This window comes from Haemaphysalis longicornis, unplaced genomic scaffold (assembly GCF_048455015.1).
Source record: "Haemaphysalis longicornis isolate Haplotype H1 unplaced genomic scaffold, Haemaphysalis longicornis Haplotype H1 scaffold_4, whole genome shotgun sequence".
Taxonomy (NCBI): domain Eukaryota; kingdom Metazoa; phylum Arthropoda; class Arachnida; order Ixodida; family Ixodidae; genus Haemaphysalis; species Haemaphysalis longicornis.
The window spans coordinates 87,211,273-87,229,204 of NW_027526361.1; the positions used below are offsets into that span (position 1 = coordinate 87,211,273).

Below are 17,932 nucleotides of genomic sequence, written 5' to 3' on the forward strand. Positions count from 1 at the left end.
AACACCCGAAACGCCCATGGACAGGGCCGCTGCGCTACGCACATGGCGCGGCTTGCGTCACTGCGCCCGCACGCAGATTAAAAAAGAAAACACCGGCGTGCGTCGTCTGCTCCGTTTCAACCCGATTCTCAACGGTGGTGTCAACAGAGATGTTACAAATCCCACTCACCTTGGACTGGAGGCATTACTTTACGTTCTGTGGGGCAGAGTTTGGAATGCCACCAGAAATCATGTGCTTTGGCACGTACAAGTACCGTCAGCCCGCGGATCCCGACGTGGCCCGTGACGGGTCATTCACATGGTTGCCTGCATGCGTGCCTCCCCAGTGAGACAGTGAGACAGTGTCACTTTTAGACACCACGTGTGGGACCAGCTTTCACAATTAGGAAAGCTTAGTGCGAAATTAAATTTATTTCCGCCAATTTATTTGGTAATTTCTTGTGGCTAACTCACTATATAGTACGTTAGCTTTTATACGAGCTAGAGAACATGAACTGCACAAAAATTGGTTGCCTGTCCCTTAAGCACCTCAAAAGACACTATCTGATGCGATGGCATTTTCTAAGGCGTAAGTAAAATTTTTGTAAATGCGGACCCCATTCTTTTTATTAGCAAGCGACAGCGTTTGATCACGCCAGCAACAACCTCTTTTGCTAATTAGAATGTTCTAATAAGGAGTTCTTATGATAGTTGGCGAATACGCGGTAATTATTCAGATAAAGGAATGCGTTCTTGTATTTTGTTGTTCGCCTAGGCACGCAACAACAAAACTGAACGTTGATCAATCATTTGCGTCAGAGTTACGTTGCTGCTTACCAGAAAACCGTGGGTAAAGCTTCAGTGTCTTTTTTGCGGCCCTGCTCTCGTTACGACGCAACATAATTCGCTGTGCGTTAGCACTAAAATTTTCAAAGAGGCGTGCCTGTTATTTAAAATGAATTAATATTATTTTATTGAGAGATGCTTTTGGGGGAAGGGATCGTTATTTGTAGTGTTAACAGCATTACATTGTTGTTTTAGTTACCTTATATATAGGAATAAAAATTTGGCGGAAACTGAAATGAACAAGAAAAATAATAAATTCGGGGCCCATAAGGCAGTACAGAAAAAGTAAGCAAGGCCGAAAATTTTCAGTACATACCTATTTCCGTATTACTACACTCATTTAAGCTAATTTATTTTCAGGTTTAATATGCTTTACCTTCAATGCGGGGTATTCTGGGAGAACAAACATACGGAGTGTGCGCGATGCGGAAAATAGGTCCCAGAGACCAGCCCAAATTGTAGAGCGTCGAAGTGACCTCTTCACGTGATCTCATTAGTGCCGCACATACCCCCAGAAGCTTCTTGAAAACATTTTTTGATATTGTGCTTGCAAATGCAAATCGGTGAAAATGCGTTTCTATGCTGAAAATTTTTCTGTTTACCGGAAGTGTCCGTTATTCACTGGAATTATTTTCCTCGCTTTTTAGGCTTCGAACCCATGATGGCGGAACCGGCTATACTCCAAACGCCACAGCAAATTATGCAGCCTCAACAAATGGCACAGCCAAACCCCCTCCAAGCATTTGAAGAACCGCGTAAGTTCCGGGAGTGGTGTTCCCGTAATTGTTCCACGATTAGAGTGTATATATAGGAAAGTTCTTACGACTTCTTCGGAGTCGGAGCTAAGGTATGATCGCGCACCCTATTACGCTCCTCTCGAGCGAAAAGAAATGACGAATGTTTCACTAATTTCGTTTAGCATTTTAAAAGCTTCGATGATTGAAGAGGCGCTGCCAACAATGCGCATAAGAAAGTGACATTTGTGGTAAGACGACATGTCTGCGCTCTACCTTTGCAGAAAGACTTCGATACTGGTGCATTAGGGACGCGCTTTGCCTGTGCAGCTGTGGGCGACCTCTTACTAGTTAGTTCACGCTGTAGCATTCCAACGTTTTGTGGAGTTGGTGTGTCCAAGGTCGGTATCACGATAGGGATGTTGGTGTTAGTTAGTGTTCACTATCGCGGAAAAAGGGGTCGAACTAAATGTTCGTAATTAGTGGTCCTAATCTAGCACAATATTACCTCTTCAGATTAGTGACGTACTGAGACATGCGCGGTGGCTATCGTGTCTATGGCCCTTGGCTATAAACAGTTCCAAAGCCCGCAGCTACACAATATTAAATACGTGTAGGGGTTTTGGAAACCTTGACTGGGAAAACGTAGGATTCAGGATTAACGGGGCATACGTGAGCAAATTTGAGGATTGCGGATGGCGTAGTCTTGCTGAGTGAGACTGCAGAACACATATAAACAATGCTTGAGGAGCTTCAATCAGAAAGCACGGCAGTGGGGCTAAAATTAAATATGAATAAATCTAAAGTAGTGAGGCATACCATACCAAAAACGTCCTCTTCAGCTTAGGAAACGAAGCGCTAGAAGAAGTAAAAGAATATCACTACTTCAAACAGATGGTTAGTGCTAACCCCAACCACGAGAGAGAAATGTAGGGTAGAATAGGTATGGGTTGGAAAGCTCTCGGCAAGCACATGCAATTAATAAAAAAGTGGGACCCCCCTGATACGTCCCCCGAACTTACGATATTCCGCTTCTACGACGGATCACCATGGTCCCAGCAAACATCCCATAGAAACAATGCATTAAAAACCCCAAAGATATGACGCTCTGGTGCACGTGGTCCGCTGACGCGGATAAATCGGCGTTTTTCTCATCTTTTTTACCACTTCGGCACCTACCGGAAGGAAAGTGCATGTTACGCCCGCAGAAAGAAATAGAAAATAGTGAAAAAAATGTGCCTGCCACAGCACCTTTTGGCCTGGGCGGAGATATAAAAGGCACAAACAAGAATGAAAGTGAATTTAATTTTGACGTGGGCGCCCGCGGATCTCGGGCTCGGTGTCCAGACAGTTTATTCAAGGATTTCAGGCGGCCTTTGCAATACGATCCCGAGGGAATATATGCGCACAGGCAGCCACGAAGAACCAAGACAGAATAGTGGAATTTCTAGGAAGCAAAATAATAAAGGTACCTAACCCTCTTGCTGGTCCGATAGAATGGAAAGTGCCCATGGCAATAATGTTTTAGTGCGGAAGTCCCGATATAAATGAGCGCTCTCTTTAAAGAGACCCTGCAACACTTTTTTCAACTTTTTTTGTAAGCTTTTTTTCAAAGTGTACACCCAACACATGTAGTACTTAGATTAGGGGGTCGCAAAGTGCCTCAGCCAAAAATTACTGCTGTATGCCCATCAGATAACTTGTAAACTCGCTCAAAACATTTTTCTCTCTTTCCAGGTCTTGACGTTTTTCGACGGCTCAAATTACGTCACTAAGGACATGTAGCGGCTATTGGCCGGTTTTCCATCAGTTGCAGCAATGAACGCTTTCCGATAGCAACTGAAAAAAAAAGGCCACGAAAAAGAAGCAAAAATGGAAGGCGTATCTGGTGCGATGAGCAAATCATGCAGGGCCGCTCCGTGCTCGTGATAACTACAGCTTTCGCAGTGCGACGCGAATGAACGAGTGAAAGCGCTTATCGAAAGTGTTCCAGGGTCCAGTTAATGACACTAAGACAGTTAGCATTTATGATTTCTAGTTTTTAAACGAGTCAGCTTTAAAATGCTTCTTTTTTACCATGGCGTCGATATACTGTGGAAGCAGTATTTTATCGCACCCTTGTCGATGCGTTCCTTTTCATGCGCACTAGGGGCATTTTTTTACCTGAACTGGTGAACAGTAGTGCAGTGTCGTGCAGACCAGTGCAGAGTGCTACTGGGGATATATCAATTAGTAAAAAAATGTACATATGCTGCACTGCTTGCACCAGTGCAGCTAGTTCAGATAAAAAAAAATGCCTCTACTGAGTTTTTTTCTTAGATGCTTCTTTTGATTTTTCAGTTCCTGAATGGCAGCAGGAAGGTGGTGGTTCCGATCAGCTATCTTGGCCGGATTACGACTTCGAAACAAAGCGTGGGTTTCAGTCTTTGCCTTGTTTTATTTTCCAGCATGTATGCTTGAGTCACAGTGGTCATAATCTGAAAAGCTATAATAAGGCCCATACACCAACTCGCTTCATTTTGCACAACCCAAAAAAGAAGAAAACAAAAATCAGGGAACCTTGCTTGTGTTGATTGTCGTATGTTCCATTGGCTATTGATTGCTTCCGAGGCTTAAGGGGCACTCACCTGATGACATTCGTACGGGACGTTACTAATCCATGATCCACTAGGCTTAAAAACATCGTGTACCGATAAGAAAGGATTTAGAAATTCATAAAAATGGTCCTAACAGCCTAGTTTGTTTCATTTGGGAATACACCACTTCTTTAGTGATATAAAAAATAATCCAGAAATCTATTTTGGTTTATCCACCTTTCGCTAGATGGCACCAGGTGTCTAATAAGAGTTATTTTTAACGTGAAAGCGTTATTAAGCTCCTTTTTCGATTTTCCCGTGGCTGCTAGCCGTCCGCTATCAGCCGTGCTCATCAAACGTCCGCGTAAAATTCATCGCTATCACCCGGAAGCTACAACTGAGGAAGACAGATGAGAGGGCTCACGTGAATCTGGAAATTGGCGCAGCGGCAACTGAAGTGTGGAAAGGAGGACAATGACACCATGGCGGAGACAAATGAAAGAATACCAATTTTGAGCAGGTGCCGCGCCTGCGCAGTGAAATATGATTATATGGCGATGGTAGTAGGCGAAAAATCCCAATTTGCGGTAATATACTTGCCGAAACTACACCTGGTCTATTAGGTGCGTCGTAGTTAAGGGCTCCGGGTTAATATAGACCGCCTCGACATCTTTAACGTGCGCCGTAATCTCGATGCACGGGCGTTTTTGTATTGTGTTTCCATCAGAAAACGGCCGCCGGGGCCGGGAATCGAACCTGCGCCCTTGGGCTCAGCAGTGCGACGCCTTACCCAATGAGGCACCGCGGCGTGTTTTGGACAGGAACTGATGTCAGCCCCAGTGTTAGCCCCAACACTGGGTCACCTAACTAAAACAGGGGGCAAAAGATTAACGCCAGTACCTCAAGAAACAACGAAGGCATAGATGATGAGCAGAAACAAACTAAAATAAAAGGCGGTTATAGTGTCTAATTACACGAATTTTTACTACTTTTCGATACTACCGCATTTCTTTCCCCGCCTCAAGCTCCGTGTAGAAATCGACAATCGACAGATGGCCCCTTATGGCCAGGTTATAAATCACCCTTAAGATAGGCACGGATGTCCTCACGGAGAGCAGTCGCGTAAAAAAATTACACCATCTTCCCGTGGGGAACCCTGACGAGGATGCGAAGCATCGTGGTGGTTCCGTGTGGTTCCATTGTGCTGCCGTTATGTTGAGTGATCTGGTTTTTACTAGCACCAGAGGGAATTCCGCGTCCGGGTCCACACCGGTGGCAAAGGCACGCAAGTGCTGTTGTGTTACGGTGAGTAGGCGGTGGTTCTCGAGGCGCCGAAACTAGTCCATCATGTTCTTGTCGATGTTGTCTCTGTGGTAGAATCGGTAGTCTCTGTCAGCTATGGTGAGGTAAAGGTTGTTGACATTGGTGCACCGGCTGAGAGCAATGTACACGCCCTCCTCTTCGCAGCTTTGTCTTCTCGTTCTTCTTCTTCTTCGGCGGTTCTCCTAGGGGAAGAGGACGACGGTGGTTGAACGCGAACCTATCTCGTGATGGATTCTTTGGTTGGCCAATCCCTAGGGGCATCCTGCCACAATAAGCATCAGAGGCGCTGCGGACGGGGCTGGTTGAGCTGCAAGGCGCGTGGCGCTTCCCGCCACAGCTTTCCAACGGGAAATTCAGCATCCCCCTCAAAAGTTTTCAGTTCGTTGTTTCCGTTGACGTTCAGCTTCGCGTTCCTTCGTTGTATCAGTAGCTTCCTGACGTAGTTTGAATGAGTCAAGGACATAAGGCGCGTTCGTAGCACTTACTCCTGTCCCGGATTTGTAGCGTAGTGGGAAGGGCACCGCGTAACTCCCGTTGCGGCCAAGAGTCGTGGGACCGAAACCGGGCGCCGCTAACTATTTCTTTTTTTATAGTGTAGTATCCGGAGCTGTGGGTGTAAGGAGGAGAGTTGCGCATGCGCAGTGAGCGTGTGGACAGCGCCACCATCAACGACGGAGGACCAGGCGAGCCTAAGAAATGCTCCGTCGGCATGGCTGAGAGCCGGTCTCACAGTTGCCAAAATAGAGAAAATCCTCAACCAAATGCCCACATTATAGAATGCCTAACCAAGAGAAGAGCAGGAATGAGACAAAAAGAAAAGATAAGACTCATGCACCTAGTGATCTCCAGCCGGATATATATTGCAGAGCGTATAGCGTACCACAAACTTACCCGCATGGAGGAAAATAAAATAAACACCACTACTAAACGACATATTAGACAGTCCTCAACGCCGTAATTTTTACCATGAGACGAATTGAAAACCGGTGGACCACTAGAGCAATAGAATGGTCACACAGAGACGTGTCTAGAGGCACGAAATAAGAGAATTCTGAGGCAAAGAATGGTACCGGGCAGCGCACGACAGGAGGGCGTGAAGGACAATGGTGGAGGCCTTTTTGCTGGAGAGGACCTAAGTAGGCTGCTGATGATGATAAAAAGGTCCTAAAGTCGGGTCTTTATGGCGAATTTGGAGACATCAGAGGAACAACTCTCGTTGCACCAAGGAAAAGGTTTGGAAAAACAAAATCGGCACGGGTCATCGTATGAAGGCAGCTCCCCCCCCCTTGGGAAAATAAGCCACTGGGCGTCATGATGGCCATGTCACGGATCCAGCGACTCCGTATAAAAACTCCCCTCTTACAGAAACATAGACCCAAACCTACGCTAGGGCAGGCGATGCGACAGGATCAAGTTAATTCGAGGGAAGTTGCAAAATCATGAGCACACATTACACACCCACTCCTGTTTGTACGAAAGTACGGGGCAGCAATTGCCGTAGTTTACTAGTCTGGCAACCTTCGTGACTGGATGAGCATCCTTCATGAAGGAACGGAGAAGCGGAATTTGGAGCCAACTTGGCAATACGACTAGAGGAAATATCGACTAGAAGAGTAAATATCGTCACAGATTATCAAAGCGGATTAGACTGTTGGCTGAAGGCAGAACACCTAAACCCTTCGGTAACATGCTGCCATGTTAACCAAGACGCGCGCAAAACTGACATACCGTGCTACTTGAGACCACGACGAATAGATGTCGGACGCGCTAGACCAGCTGGTTGCCCAAGATGTCCTGGCACCGGTGAAATCCGCCGAATGGGCAACACCAGTGGCACCCGTCGTAAAGGGCGATGGTTCCATTCGAGTGTGCGGAGAATTTCGCATGACAGTAAACGCAGCAACGATGATGGAACGTTATCCGTTGCCTCGAGTGGATGACATCTTTGTCAAGCTAAACGGAGGAGAAGACTTCACGAGCCTGGACTTACGTCAAGTTTACAACCAGTTACCGTTGGACAAAGAGGCCAAGAAGATGCCAGTCCTCAACACGCACAAGGGCCTGTTTTGTTTTAACCGGCTGCCTTTTGGCGTAAGTTCTGCTCCGGCCATATTCCAAAGGCGGATGGATGGGCTTCTGGGTGATATTCCTGGCGTGCAAGTATACCTGGATGACATTATCATCGCGGAGAAAAGGAATGACTTGTCCAGGCTCAAACAGGTCCTACAGCAGCTGCGGGAGTACGGTCTCCGACTTCACAAAAGGAAGTGCAAGTACCGGCAAGATGAAGTAACTTTCCTAGTCATCGTATTGAGCCTAAAGGCCTGCAGCCAAAGGACGACAACATGATAGCTGTCATCGAAGCCCCAGCACCCACTTCGGTAAGTGAGCTGAAAGCCTTCCTGGGACTCGTAAACTATTACGGCAAATTTCTTCCAAATCTTGCCACCGTGCTGGCCCCGCTATATGCCCTCTTAGATAAAGGGACCCGGTGGCAGTGGGAGCGGGAACAAGAGCGAGCATTCCAAACTCTCTCTGCCGCACAAGGATGGCCCTCAGCTGCCGACCACTATGACTGTGCCAGCCACATCTTTCCCATCACACGCAGCAGTCATACTAAGTTGTCCGACGACTGGAAGTTTCCCCAAGAGACAAGAGAGCCGTAGCTGCGTGTTTCGTAATGGTGGCCACATCGTCTTGTACTTCCGGAAGACCGTTTCGGGAATGACACTTAAGGGCGATCCCGTGTCCACCAGCACTCTAATGGGGACGTTATTCCATGGAATCGCCTTGTAAATTAGCTTAACCTCGCGGAAGCTGGCTTCTTGGTGAAGAACCGCTGCAATCGTGTGCAGGGCTTCATTTTAGTCTGAGTCTGTGTGCGCTTCCGCTGTCATTGCATAGGAGTCCTGGCGCCATTGTCCGCACATCCGGCGTAGATGACCTCGTTTGCCGCATCGGTGGCACTCCGCGCGACGGTGTTTGCATTCGTCCCCTGAATGCGATTCACCACCACATCTTCCACAAGTGTGGCGCTTCTTCTGTTTAGGGCGTGACTTCCATGGACGTGCCGTTTCTCGGGCAAGATGTACCGCATCTGGCTCTGCAGATTGCATGCTTTTAGCGTTCTCAGCCGCTTCCTGTGCTGATACACAAAGTCTTCAGCTTGGTCCAGTGTTAGCTTTCGTTGCATCAATAAATTTCTCCGCACGTCTTCATCCCGCACACCGCAAACAATTCGGTCTCTTAGCATGCGCTCCAGTGAAATTCCGAAGTTACACTTCTCTGCTAGCCGCCGAATTTCCCCAATGAAATCCTGGGCCCTTTCACCTTCTTGTTGTGAACTCCTGAAGAAAGCATAACTGGGAGCAATCTCGTTGACTATCAGGGCGTAGTGATCTTCCAAATGCCCAATCCCTTCCTCGTAGCTGAGCTCATTGACCTTTTTCGGGTGACATCGCGCTTGCACCACTCGCACCGCACTGTTCGTTAGCGAAGCTATAAGCAGTGCTCGCTTCTTCGTCGGCTCCTCGATACTGTGAGCTTCGAAGTAAGCTTCCAGGCGAACCCGGTACGTAGGCCACGTACCTTCTTCGTCGGCGAATTCTGGTGGCCTCCCGGCACTCATTCACGTGTGGGACTACTCGCCTAGCACAAGCGCGATCCTCGTCGCCACTGCTATATCGCTTCCGAGCGAATAATACTGAGAGCACCAGCCACGAACGACATGGCAAGATGGAAGCCGGTTTTATTCCACGGAGCTAAAAACCCGATGATGATGATGCCTTGATTGTTGGCGATGATGATGATGTTGATGGTGATGATGACATATCATCTTCCTGGCCACGGAAATTTGAAACCTTCAGCGCTGGTGAAGCATGGACCGTAAATGTCGCAATTCCGTTCAAAAGCGACCCCTGGGCGTCGAAGTAAAACCATCGCGTCGTACATCTTAAGACCCAAACGTATATGCCATCTACAACTATTTTGTTTCAGTTCAGAAGGGACATTTCTCTAATAGTAGCAATCTGGGCCATTGTGAACATTGATATGTATTTGTAAAGCTTTTCGTATTGGTGTGCGATGTTTTTTAGGTCCGTGTGTCATGAAGTATTAAGTTTCGTAGGAATGTTAACAGGTGAGCCCCCCTTGATATAACAAGTGCTCATGTATCAATTTTAGCAGTCTTTGAATTTTAATGAAGAGAAAACACTTCGTACAAAAACAATATTGAAGGGAAGACGCATGCAAAGATATCACCTGTATTTTGAATTTTTTATTGTCCCTTACTTTTTTTAATAAAGTCGTAAGTAACTGATCATGAAATTGTACAAAATCATTGCATAACTATAACGCATGCTCCTAAAGCAACAACCTTCGCAGTGAAATCGGGTGCCAAAATTACTCAAAACATGGTGTGAAATAACGCGAGAAGGAGACAAGGGCCGGTTGTTCTCTAATATCGCCACAGTTACTTCTTCCTCTTTATTCTCTACTAATCGGAAGCCGTTACTAAGGGGCCTCTTCTTTCTCAACATCCTCCCCGGAGAACTTTAAATGCTCCGAGCAATGAATTGAGCATTTGTTTTTGTCGTCCACGGAAAGTTCTTTCACTTGCTTACCTGCTAGACAAAAGTTCTTGCACTAACCACTAAAGTCCGCAATTGCGTCTCTGGTCAGCGCATAGAGTTCTAACATTCGTCGATGATTGTCTCTGGTTGCACCTGGTTTGACGCAAGCATTGCCTGTCTCTTCTCCCGTGACCATAAATTAACTCTTCCTTGTGAACTGTCCGAGCAACGACACCTTCAGGTTGCTTCGTGCTGACAAGAATCGGCCACTATTGAGCTGATGTGTGCGGGCCAAAAGTGACTTGACGGCCTCGGGAAACATTCCGCATGAAGGCTTCATGTTGAGGCAACTTGTGCTCTTTAGCAAACTTTAGATGTAACATTTCCGGTTCAGGAGAAGATCCATGCAGGTTTACTTTCAGAGGACAAGTCAGCGCACACTTTTGTGAAAAGCTAGCTTGGTACTGTTCGTCATGCCTGGGCAAGTTATTTTCGAAGTCATGAAACACTGTACGGCCAATGTTTTCGGCATCATGAGTTCGTTCTATTGCCGTGCTGTCCATTTCAGGGTTTTTGCATCGCTTCTGTTTAGTGTCGAAATCTTTTTGTGGGGTCATCAAAGGGCAAAACACAGAACATACATTTAGAATTCAAGTTATCTGATTTTGTCGTTTTGGCTCCTTGTGAGGTCCATCCAAAATATCGTTTTGATGGCTGGAAGGCTCGAATTGGTGCTTCGGAAGACTTCTGGCGTCATGACCAGCCACATTTGGTCAGCTCCTATCAACACACTGATGCAAAGTGTCTCATTGCCCTGCCCGAAATTGTTCATATCCGCTATCTCTCTTCCCGAGCTCATTAATCTGTGCACGTAGGGTACATTGGTAATATCTCTGAAAATGTTTTTGCATAACTCTGGTACCTCCACAGCATCCAAAGTGCATTAATTTTAATTGTACTGGCTCTGGAGCGTGATTCTGACGATTCGGTAAGTCTGCTTTTTAGCTTCACTGGTCCCAAAAGTGTTGATGGGCAATGCGACTTCTCCTACGACTGGTAGCATCAACTTGTTCGACACGTCTTCTCGTGTAAAACTTCGCTGACTTCCCCCGTCAATTAGTCCCCGTATGAAGCTCCTTTTTTTCCTTTGATACAGCCCAGACTCGAAATGTCTGCAGCAGGACGGTCTACCTAGCGGTGGACTTTTCTGATGTGTCTGCAGCGTAGTAAGCTCGTGCAGCACGTGAAATGTGTTCCTTAGCAGTTGGGTGTTTAGGAAACACCGAGAAGCAGAGTGACGAAGCGTGATGTCCGTTGCACTGACGACAAACAATTCTCCGGCGACAGTCTGGAGCCCTGTGTCCTCGCATCTAGGAACGAAAGCATCGTCCTTCACGGCGAAGCATAGCCTTCTTATCATCCTCTGAGACAGGATACGTGTAGTCTTCAGCTCGGTGATCGGTATCGTTGCAGGACGAGAGCACGAGACTTTGCAGTTGTTGTCTGAATTGTGGAAGACGGATATGGTTGAACTCGACGTTTATTCGGAGGAGTATTCTGCTCGGGTTGTGGATAATGTCGCCTCGTCAAACTATCACGAATTGCGGCGGATTTCTCGCGGCTCTCAATCTCGATGCACAGAAAACTAAGGAGGTTCTGCAAGCGCTTCACGGCTGAGTCCATTCTTGAAGAGGCTGATAGCGTTCTTTCGTGAGCCTTCTTTAAAGGGGTCCTGAAATACCTTCCGCCGATGCATGGATGTACATGTAACCAAATAAGACAATTTATTAGCAATCTCCTCCCGCAAGAATTTTGTTAAAGCGATGAGTATTAGCTGAGAAATCGTAAATCAAAAACCGCGCATTATCGTCGCGCTGCGTTTCCTCCTCTTTTCAACTGTTGACGGCGCGAGAGCACTCCCTCCCATGATGCTGCGCTAGTCAGCGGTGACGTACTTCCGCATTACGCTCCTCCGACTGCCGTCTGCTACGGGCAAGTTTTGTTGACACCATGAATTCCGCACTCCGCTCAAGGATGGATAAGCGAACGAAAAATCTGGCCGCATGTGTGCGGTGGCCTGGCCTTGCCCTTTCGCGGTGTGCGTTGCTGCAGTGCAGCACGTGACTTTTAATCGGCGGCGAACTCGCAGCCGCTCGGGGTGGATCGTGCGCTCGGTCCCTTTCATGCACCGCGCACTGTTTATCCAAAAAGCGCCGTATCAGATGTGGCCCCGCTGGTGCCGGGTCTTATTTTGCGGTGGTGGTAATTCCTGCCGGCGCCATGTGAAAAAGACATTTTAAACCGATACAGAACCCGTGCACAAAACGCTTCATTCATGTGACCAGTTCAGCTTGGGGCGACGCGTGGTGGAGAGCGGCAAAGTTGGCAAAACATGCTCCGGCGCGGCTCTGAGCTTTCTAGCGCTGGAGCGAGCGCCTTTCTTTGACAATCTCAAACATCGGTTGTCTTGGCAACAAGGCACAAACCGCCCCAGAAGTCAGTTACGGTTGCGTGATCCCGGTTCAGCTCGGGGCCCCACCTCGCGACATGTGGGCACTGCAGGCGTACCACTCACTCATTAGGAAGTGTGAGATGCGTTTGGCATTACAGGAGGCGATGGTGTATGTGTGTTGTGGACGACTTTGTTTCGCGATGAAATGCGACGTTGTGCTTCTGCGGGTGGATAGTGCTTCCCATGGTCTCGATTATCTTTCTCGAGCGACGTACGACTCAACCTCGCATAGGGTATGTGCAGTGTGCGTGGCTAAAAGCCATCTCGGCTTGCGCGCTATAAGTGACTTGCTGTTCGTCCCCGCAAACCGCGTGCGAGGTGAGTGCCGAATTTAGGACGGGCAGGAGGAGGCAACCCATCGTCTGTCAATCGCGGTTCAGACTTGCAACGCATGTTGTGACGTTGTGTTCGTTCGAAACGCATCTCTGGATTGTTTTGAAGTGGAAAAAAATGTATCCGTCAAACCCGGGCATTCGGCTCAGGGCGTTCTCTGCGATTGCACGAAAGAAGTGCCACGGGGCTTCAACGCTTTCTTTATGGAACGTACTCCGATAAGAGAATATCCATGTCGTGTTATGGCCGTGTTGCATTCAATACGAACGGTTAAGCGTTTGTTTACACTTGTTTTGTTTGTCGTAAAATGTTCAAGCACTCCGACACTCCCCTGGCAGCTCAGCCGGCGAGCCGACGCTGAGCAGACGACTCATCTCTTTGCCGGAAGTGCGTGAAAAAGCCGCCCAATAGCAGGATGTCTAGCTCATGACGAACATCTGGGAATCGATGATGTAGACATGTGAAGATGGCGGCGTCCAAAAACACGAAGGAAAGGGTGAGAAAAAAGCGACAAACTTTGCAACAAAAGTGTGAGCTTTCCGCTGCGCGTAAAAGAGTAATATTTGGCCCAGATGACCTTGACGACCCCATCTAACGATTGCGCTACTTCATTTAGTGTGCTCAAAATGCCTTTCAGGGCCCCTTTAAGTGACAGTCCACTATTATATCTTGGGCAAAGGTCTTCAGCAGAATATCAATGAGCATAGAAGCATACCACGTTGTCGGCACGTTCAATGCTGTGACACCTCCGATGTGGCTCATCAATTCATCATGAAGCCTTCCTAAAGCTACAGTGTTGTACGAGAAAAAAACACCTTGCAGGGATCGGAGCCGGTATAAATAATGCTGCGCAATTCTTTCGGTGTCGCCAAATCTTTGCTTGAAGATATTTTTGGCAGTCGGATAACACGCATCGGTCGTCGGCTAATTCGCTACAGAGGCTGCTGCGTTACGTGTGAGAAGTGTTCGCAAATAGTAAAACATCTCGATTTCTGTCAATGTGTTGTTGCTGTCGATGGTTGCTTCAAACTACTCCGAAAAGGGCAACCACTTCATAATGTCACCGCTAAATGATGCAATTTCAAGTGACGGAAGCGTAGGACCTATGTGCCTAGATTCCAATTGCGCATGTGACATTGCGCTATTTCCGGAAGCTGTTCGTACGACAACAGCTCTTGTTTGCTTTATCGTAGTCCAGAGAATCGACATTGTATCAAGAGTTTGCTCTTCTATATCCATGCAGTGCTGAAGTTCAGTATCAATGGATTCTAGCGGAAGGTGGGGCTCCAACTAAGCGTTAAGGGCGGCGAGATCTACGTTGAAAGTGGTTAGACGATCAAGCATTGACTTAAGGCTCAGCACATCAGATGTGCCAGACTAGATGGCGGACTCAACCTCGTTGACCAGCCTCGTTGTTTGGCCGCAGCGGATCGTCCGCTTCAACTTGGTCGCTTCAACCGGCATCGTTGTGGTCTCGCTTCTCGGTCTATCTAAATGTCGGAGTGGTCCGAATCAAGCCGGGATTTCGGCACCAAGATGTGAAATAACGCGAGAAGGAGACAAGGGCCGGGTGTTTTCTAATCTCGCCGCACCTACTTCTTCCTCTTTATTCTCTACTAATCGGAAGCTGTTACTAAGTGGGCTCTTCTTTATCACCCCATGAGTTTCGCAGCGCTACATCTGCCTAGATGTTGTCTTCCTATGAATATAACAAAATTAACATCGAAAGTGCACTGTTCACTCCCGTAATAGAAACACTATGACGCACTAATAAGATGAATTTCTTCATAAGAAATCCAACAGCCACATTATGAAGATCACAACCTGTGGGTATCTGACCGGAAATATTTATGAGTTTATTCAGTATGTGATTAGCTATGATTTACACTGCGAAAATACATTTTGAAATCGAGGCTTCGACGGACTTCCGTCTGATCGGGAATGACATTGAAGTACATATAAGAGAATACGCCGACCACAAGAGAAAATAAAACAATGACGTTTCGGCACCCAGAACGGGAGCCTTGTTCACAGGCTCCCGTTCGGGGTTCGAAACGTCATTGTTTTATTTTCTCTTGTGGTCGGCGTATTCTCTATAATGTACTTCGAAAACACATTTTATAGGGTAGTAAAAAAAATCAAATTTGGAGTGTTTGAAGCTTAGTATCTTCTCGTTTGTCCAGTGAGACTCTCAATGCAGTCGAATCTCGTTACTCCAAACCCCACCTTACCGAATTTCTCAAATTTAAAAATGTTTTAAGAATACCCACCAGGTCGCGATATTTTTAATGTAAAAACATTTCAGACCCACGAATTCCAATATAGCGCATATTTAGGAGTAACGCAAGTAACTTATTTTCCCAAATGTAATCGAAAAACATCAGTATTACCAACTCAGTTAAAAAAAACAGCGTCGCAACGACAGAAACCGCCGTTTCTCTGAGTATTCCCTGAGTGCAGTAGACCTCATCATCACCATGTCGAGTGCCAAGAGCTAGCGCCACCACAAAGCTGTGGTTTAATCTGCAGAAGCGTAGCAGTCCTAGTCGTGTTTGCCTCTTTTCCCTCTAGTCATGTTGGTTGACGGGAGCCGGTCGGTCGTTCTTCAGAGTTATCACGTGTACGGGCTCGTATTTCTTTATTGTTGGTGATTTTGCTGCGAAGTTCCTGCAAGATCTAAAGATGAATGTATCGGGCCACAAACCAAAGAAGAAGTGATTGATTGATTGATTGTAGGGTTTAACACGCCGACGCAACGCAGGCGATGAGGCGCGCCGTAGTGGAGGGCTCCGGATTAATTTTGACCACCTGGGGATCTCTATCGTGCGCCGAAATCTCGTACACACGGGCGTTTTTGCTTTTCGCCTCCATCAGAAAAGCGACCGCCCAAAGAAGAAGTGAGAGCAGCCATCATCTTTAGTGACGATGACGACGCGAAGGAAGATGACGGTGGTTCACCGAACACAGAAGATGAGGTCGTGTCGAACATTGATGTTTCGTGTTTCGCAGTGTCTAGAGTGCCGTCCGACGGCACTCTAGCTGATCGTTGCAGGCATGGCTAGAGTGCCGTCCGACAACATTCGAATATTTAACACTAGGCTAGCTCCGGCCTAAGGGTTTGTCGTTGTAGTGTAGAGGATCCATGTTTGCTTCTTGTTCACAAAGTCGGTGGTTCGAGGCCGGCTTGTGCCACAGCTGTTTTTTTAATCATTATTTATTTGAAGTGTAATTTTTATACCTTAGGTTAGTTTTGGTGTTTTAAATGATTACTGAGTGTGCGTTAGGTTAACTTGTGTTATGTTTAGGTTAGGTTGCCTAGCTTTACGTTATCTAGAGCGATGTACTGCCAGACGCGGCAATTTTGCCACAAAACGCCGGTGGACGTCGATATAGTGGAGTACTTATAATACTGTCCGACGGCACTCTAGACACGGCCTTGATGTTTTCGTGCACATGAACAAGTTCCGCACTTTCATTGCTCGGAGCAATGACGTGCCCGGTGAGGCATTGTGCAAGGGGGAATATGTACAGGCGTTCCTAATAGGTCGTTTATGCTGCATGCGCGAGAAGAAAATAACTGATTTCGTCAAATAAAATAGCTTTCAAGTGAGCGCAACATTTTTATTTGAGAGTTTACCGGTCTGCACACGCGTCTACTGGTAATGTACGCCCTCTTTATTCCTTGGTTTGTGCGCTGGCTTATAACCACCAGTTTTTTATGAAATGGATATTTCAAAATAACGAAAGATTTTCGTTGGTTCTGCGTGATTCGTTACATCGAGATTTGACTGTATGAACATTTCTCTTGCCTGCATTTTTCTTAACTTGCACAGGGAGTCAGCGAGAACCGAGAAGAGAGAACGTGCATCATCCACTAAAGATCAAGTACCGCAGTAAGGAGAGAAGTAAAAACAGTCCATGTGGATGCGACGCGGACGCCATTAAGCGAAGTGAGTAGGATATTGCTATGTTTGTGTCAGTCTGATTGTCTTTAGTAAACATCCCACGCAAAATCTTGCTTTATTGTTATTTACCTGGAAATAGCTTTCTTAACATAGTAATAATTCAGCACTCCGCACCCCCACATCGTGAGGATGGTGCGTAAGATGATACTGGTGGTATTTCGTCTGAGAGATTTAGGACGAATGATTCGGAGGTAAAGGCGGGATGAACCTATCTGAACTAATAAAACAGGCGCTAGTTATAAAACCGTTCACCGTGGCAGATTTTCCGTTTCGGCGTGCGTGTAGTGTGTCTCAAGTGGAATTTTCGCCACTCTCTCTCCCGCTCTCTCTCTGTACGCTGATAGACATGAATCGAGGAAGTTGGATTACGGATTACACTCGAGCAAGAAACCCAGCAAATATCCCAGATGGCACCATAAAAAAAATGAAGGTGAAAATCAAGGGCTTCTCGGTGGGGGGATTCTGGCACCACCTGCCATTGCGCGATCACTGGGTTTGGTACACTTTCGCGGGGATTTCCCCCTTTCTTCCCTAAGCGCAAGCTCGCCCCTGCACCACTGCGTAAGGCTGAGACAAAGCTTTGAAATTCCTGCTGAGGTGTAGGCGCCAGCGACCATTGCCCGATAAAACGTAGTCGCAGGGCGGCCCCTCTTGCCTGGTTCATAGTTAGCCTAACTTCATTGACCCATTTTTACCATCTCTCGGCGGGACGCACAACGCGCGCCCTGAGCGGGATACGAGTCAGGGAGACGCTCTTCAGGAGGCCTAAGGAATTTCGCGATTTCTTCACCTTCCGAGCGCACCTCTGTTGCACCGGGAGATTCTGCAAGCCCTCCCGGATGCCATTCCGTGCCTTAGGTTGCACATTGGTCCCTACGCTTACGTATAGGCCGTACTCCACACTTGACGATCACGCCGTGCGGTACGCGCCTGGGAACGGGAGGACTGCGTCTTTTTCTGTTTGCGAGCCCATCAGCCAGAGTGGCGGTGCGATCGCTCATATGCGTGCCGCGTCCCGGAATTTGCCCTGACTGCTGAGCCCTGTGACCAGCGTTGTGGCAGCGCGCTCACTTGCGCGTTGCACACATCGCCC

General features: G+C 47.3%; 1 long non-coding RNA gene across 1 annotated transcript; it reads left to right on the forward strand.

Moving 5' to 3' along the window:
- The first annotated feature begins 1,470 nt into the window (after nt 1–1,470).
- On the forward strand, nt 1,471–16,818 carry LOC144180424 (uncharacterized). The gene is made up of 3 exons (XR_013324412.1): nt 1,471–1,580; nt 3,900–3,971; nt 16,708–16,818. It is a non-coding gene; the product is annotated as an uncharacterized LOC144180424 (long non-coding RNA).
- The last annotated feature ends 1,114 nt before the right edge of the window (nt 16,819–17,932 follow it).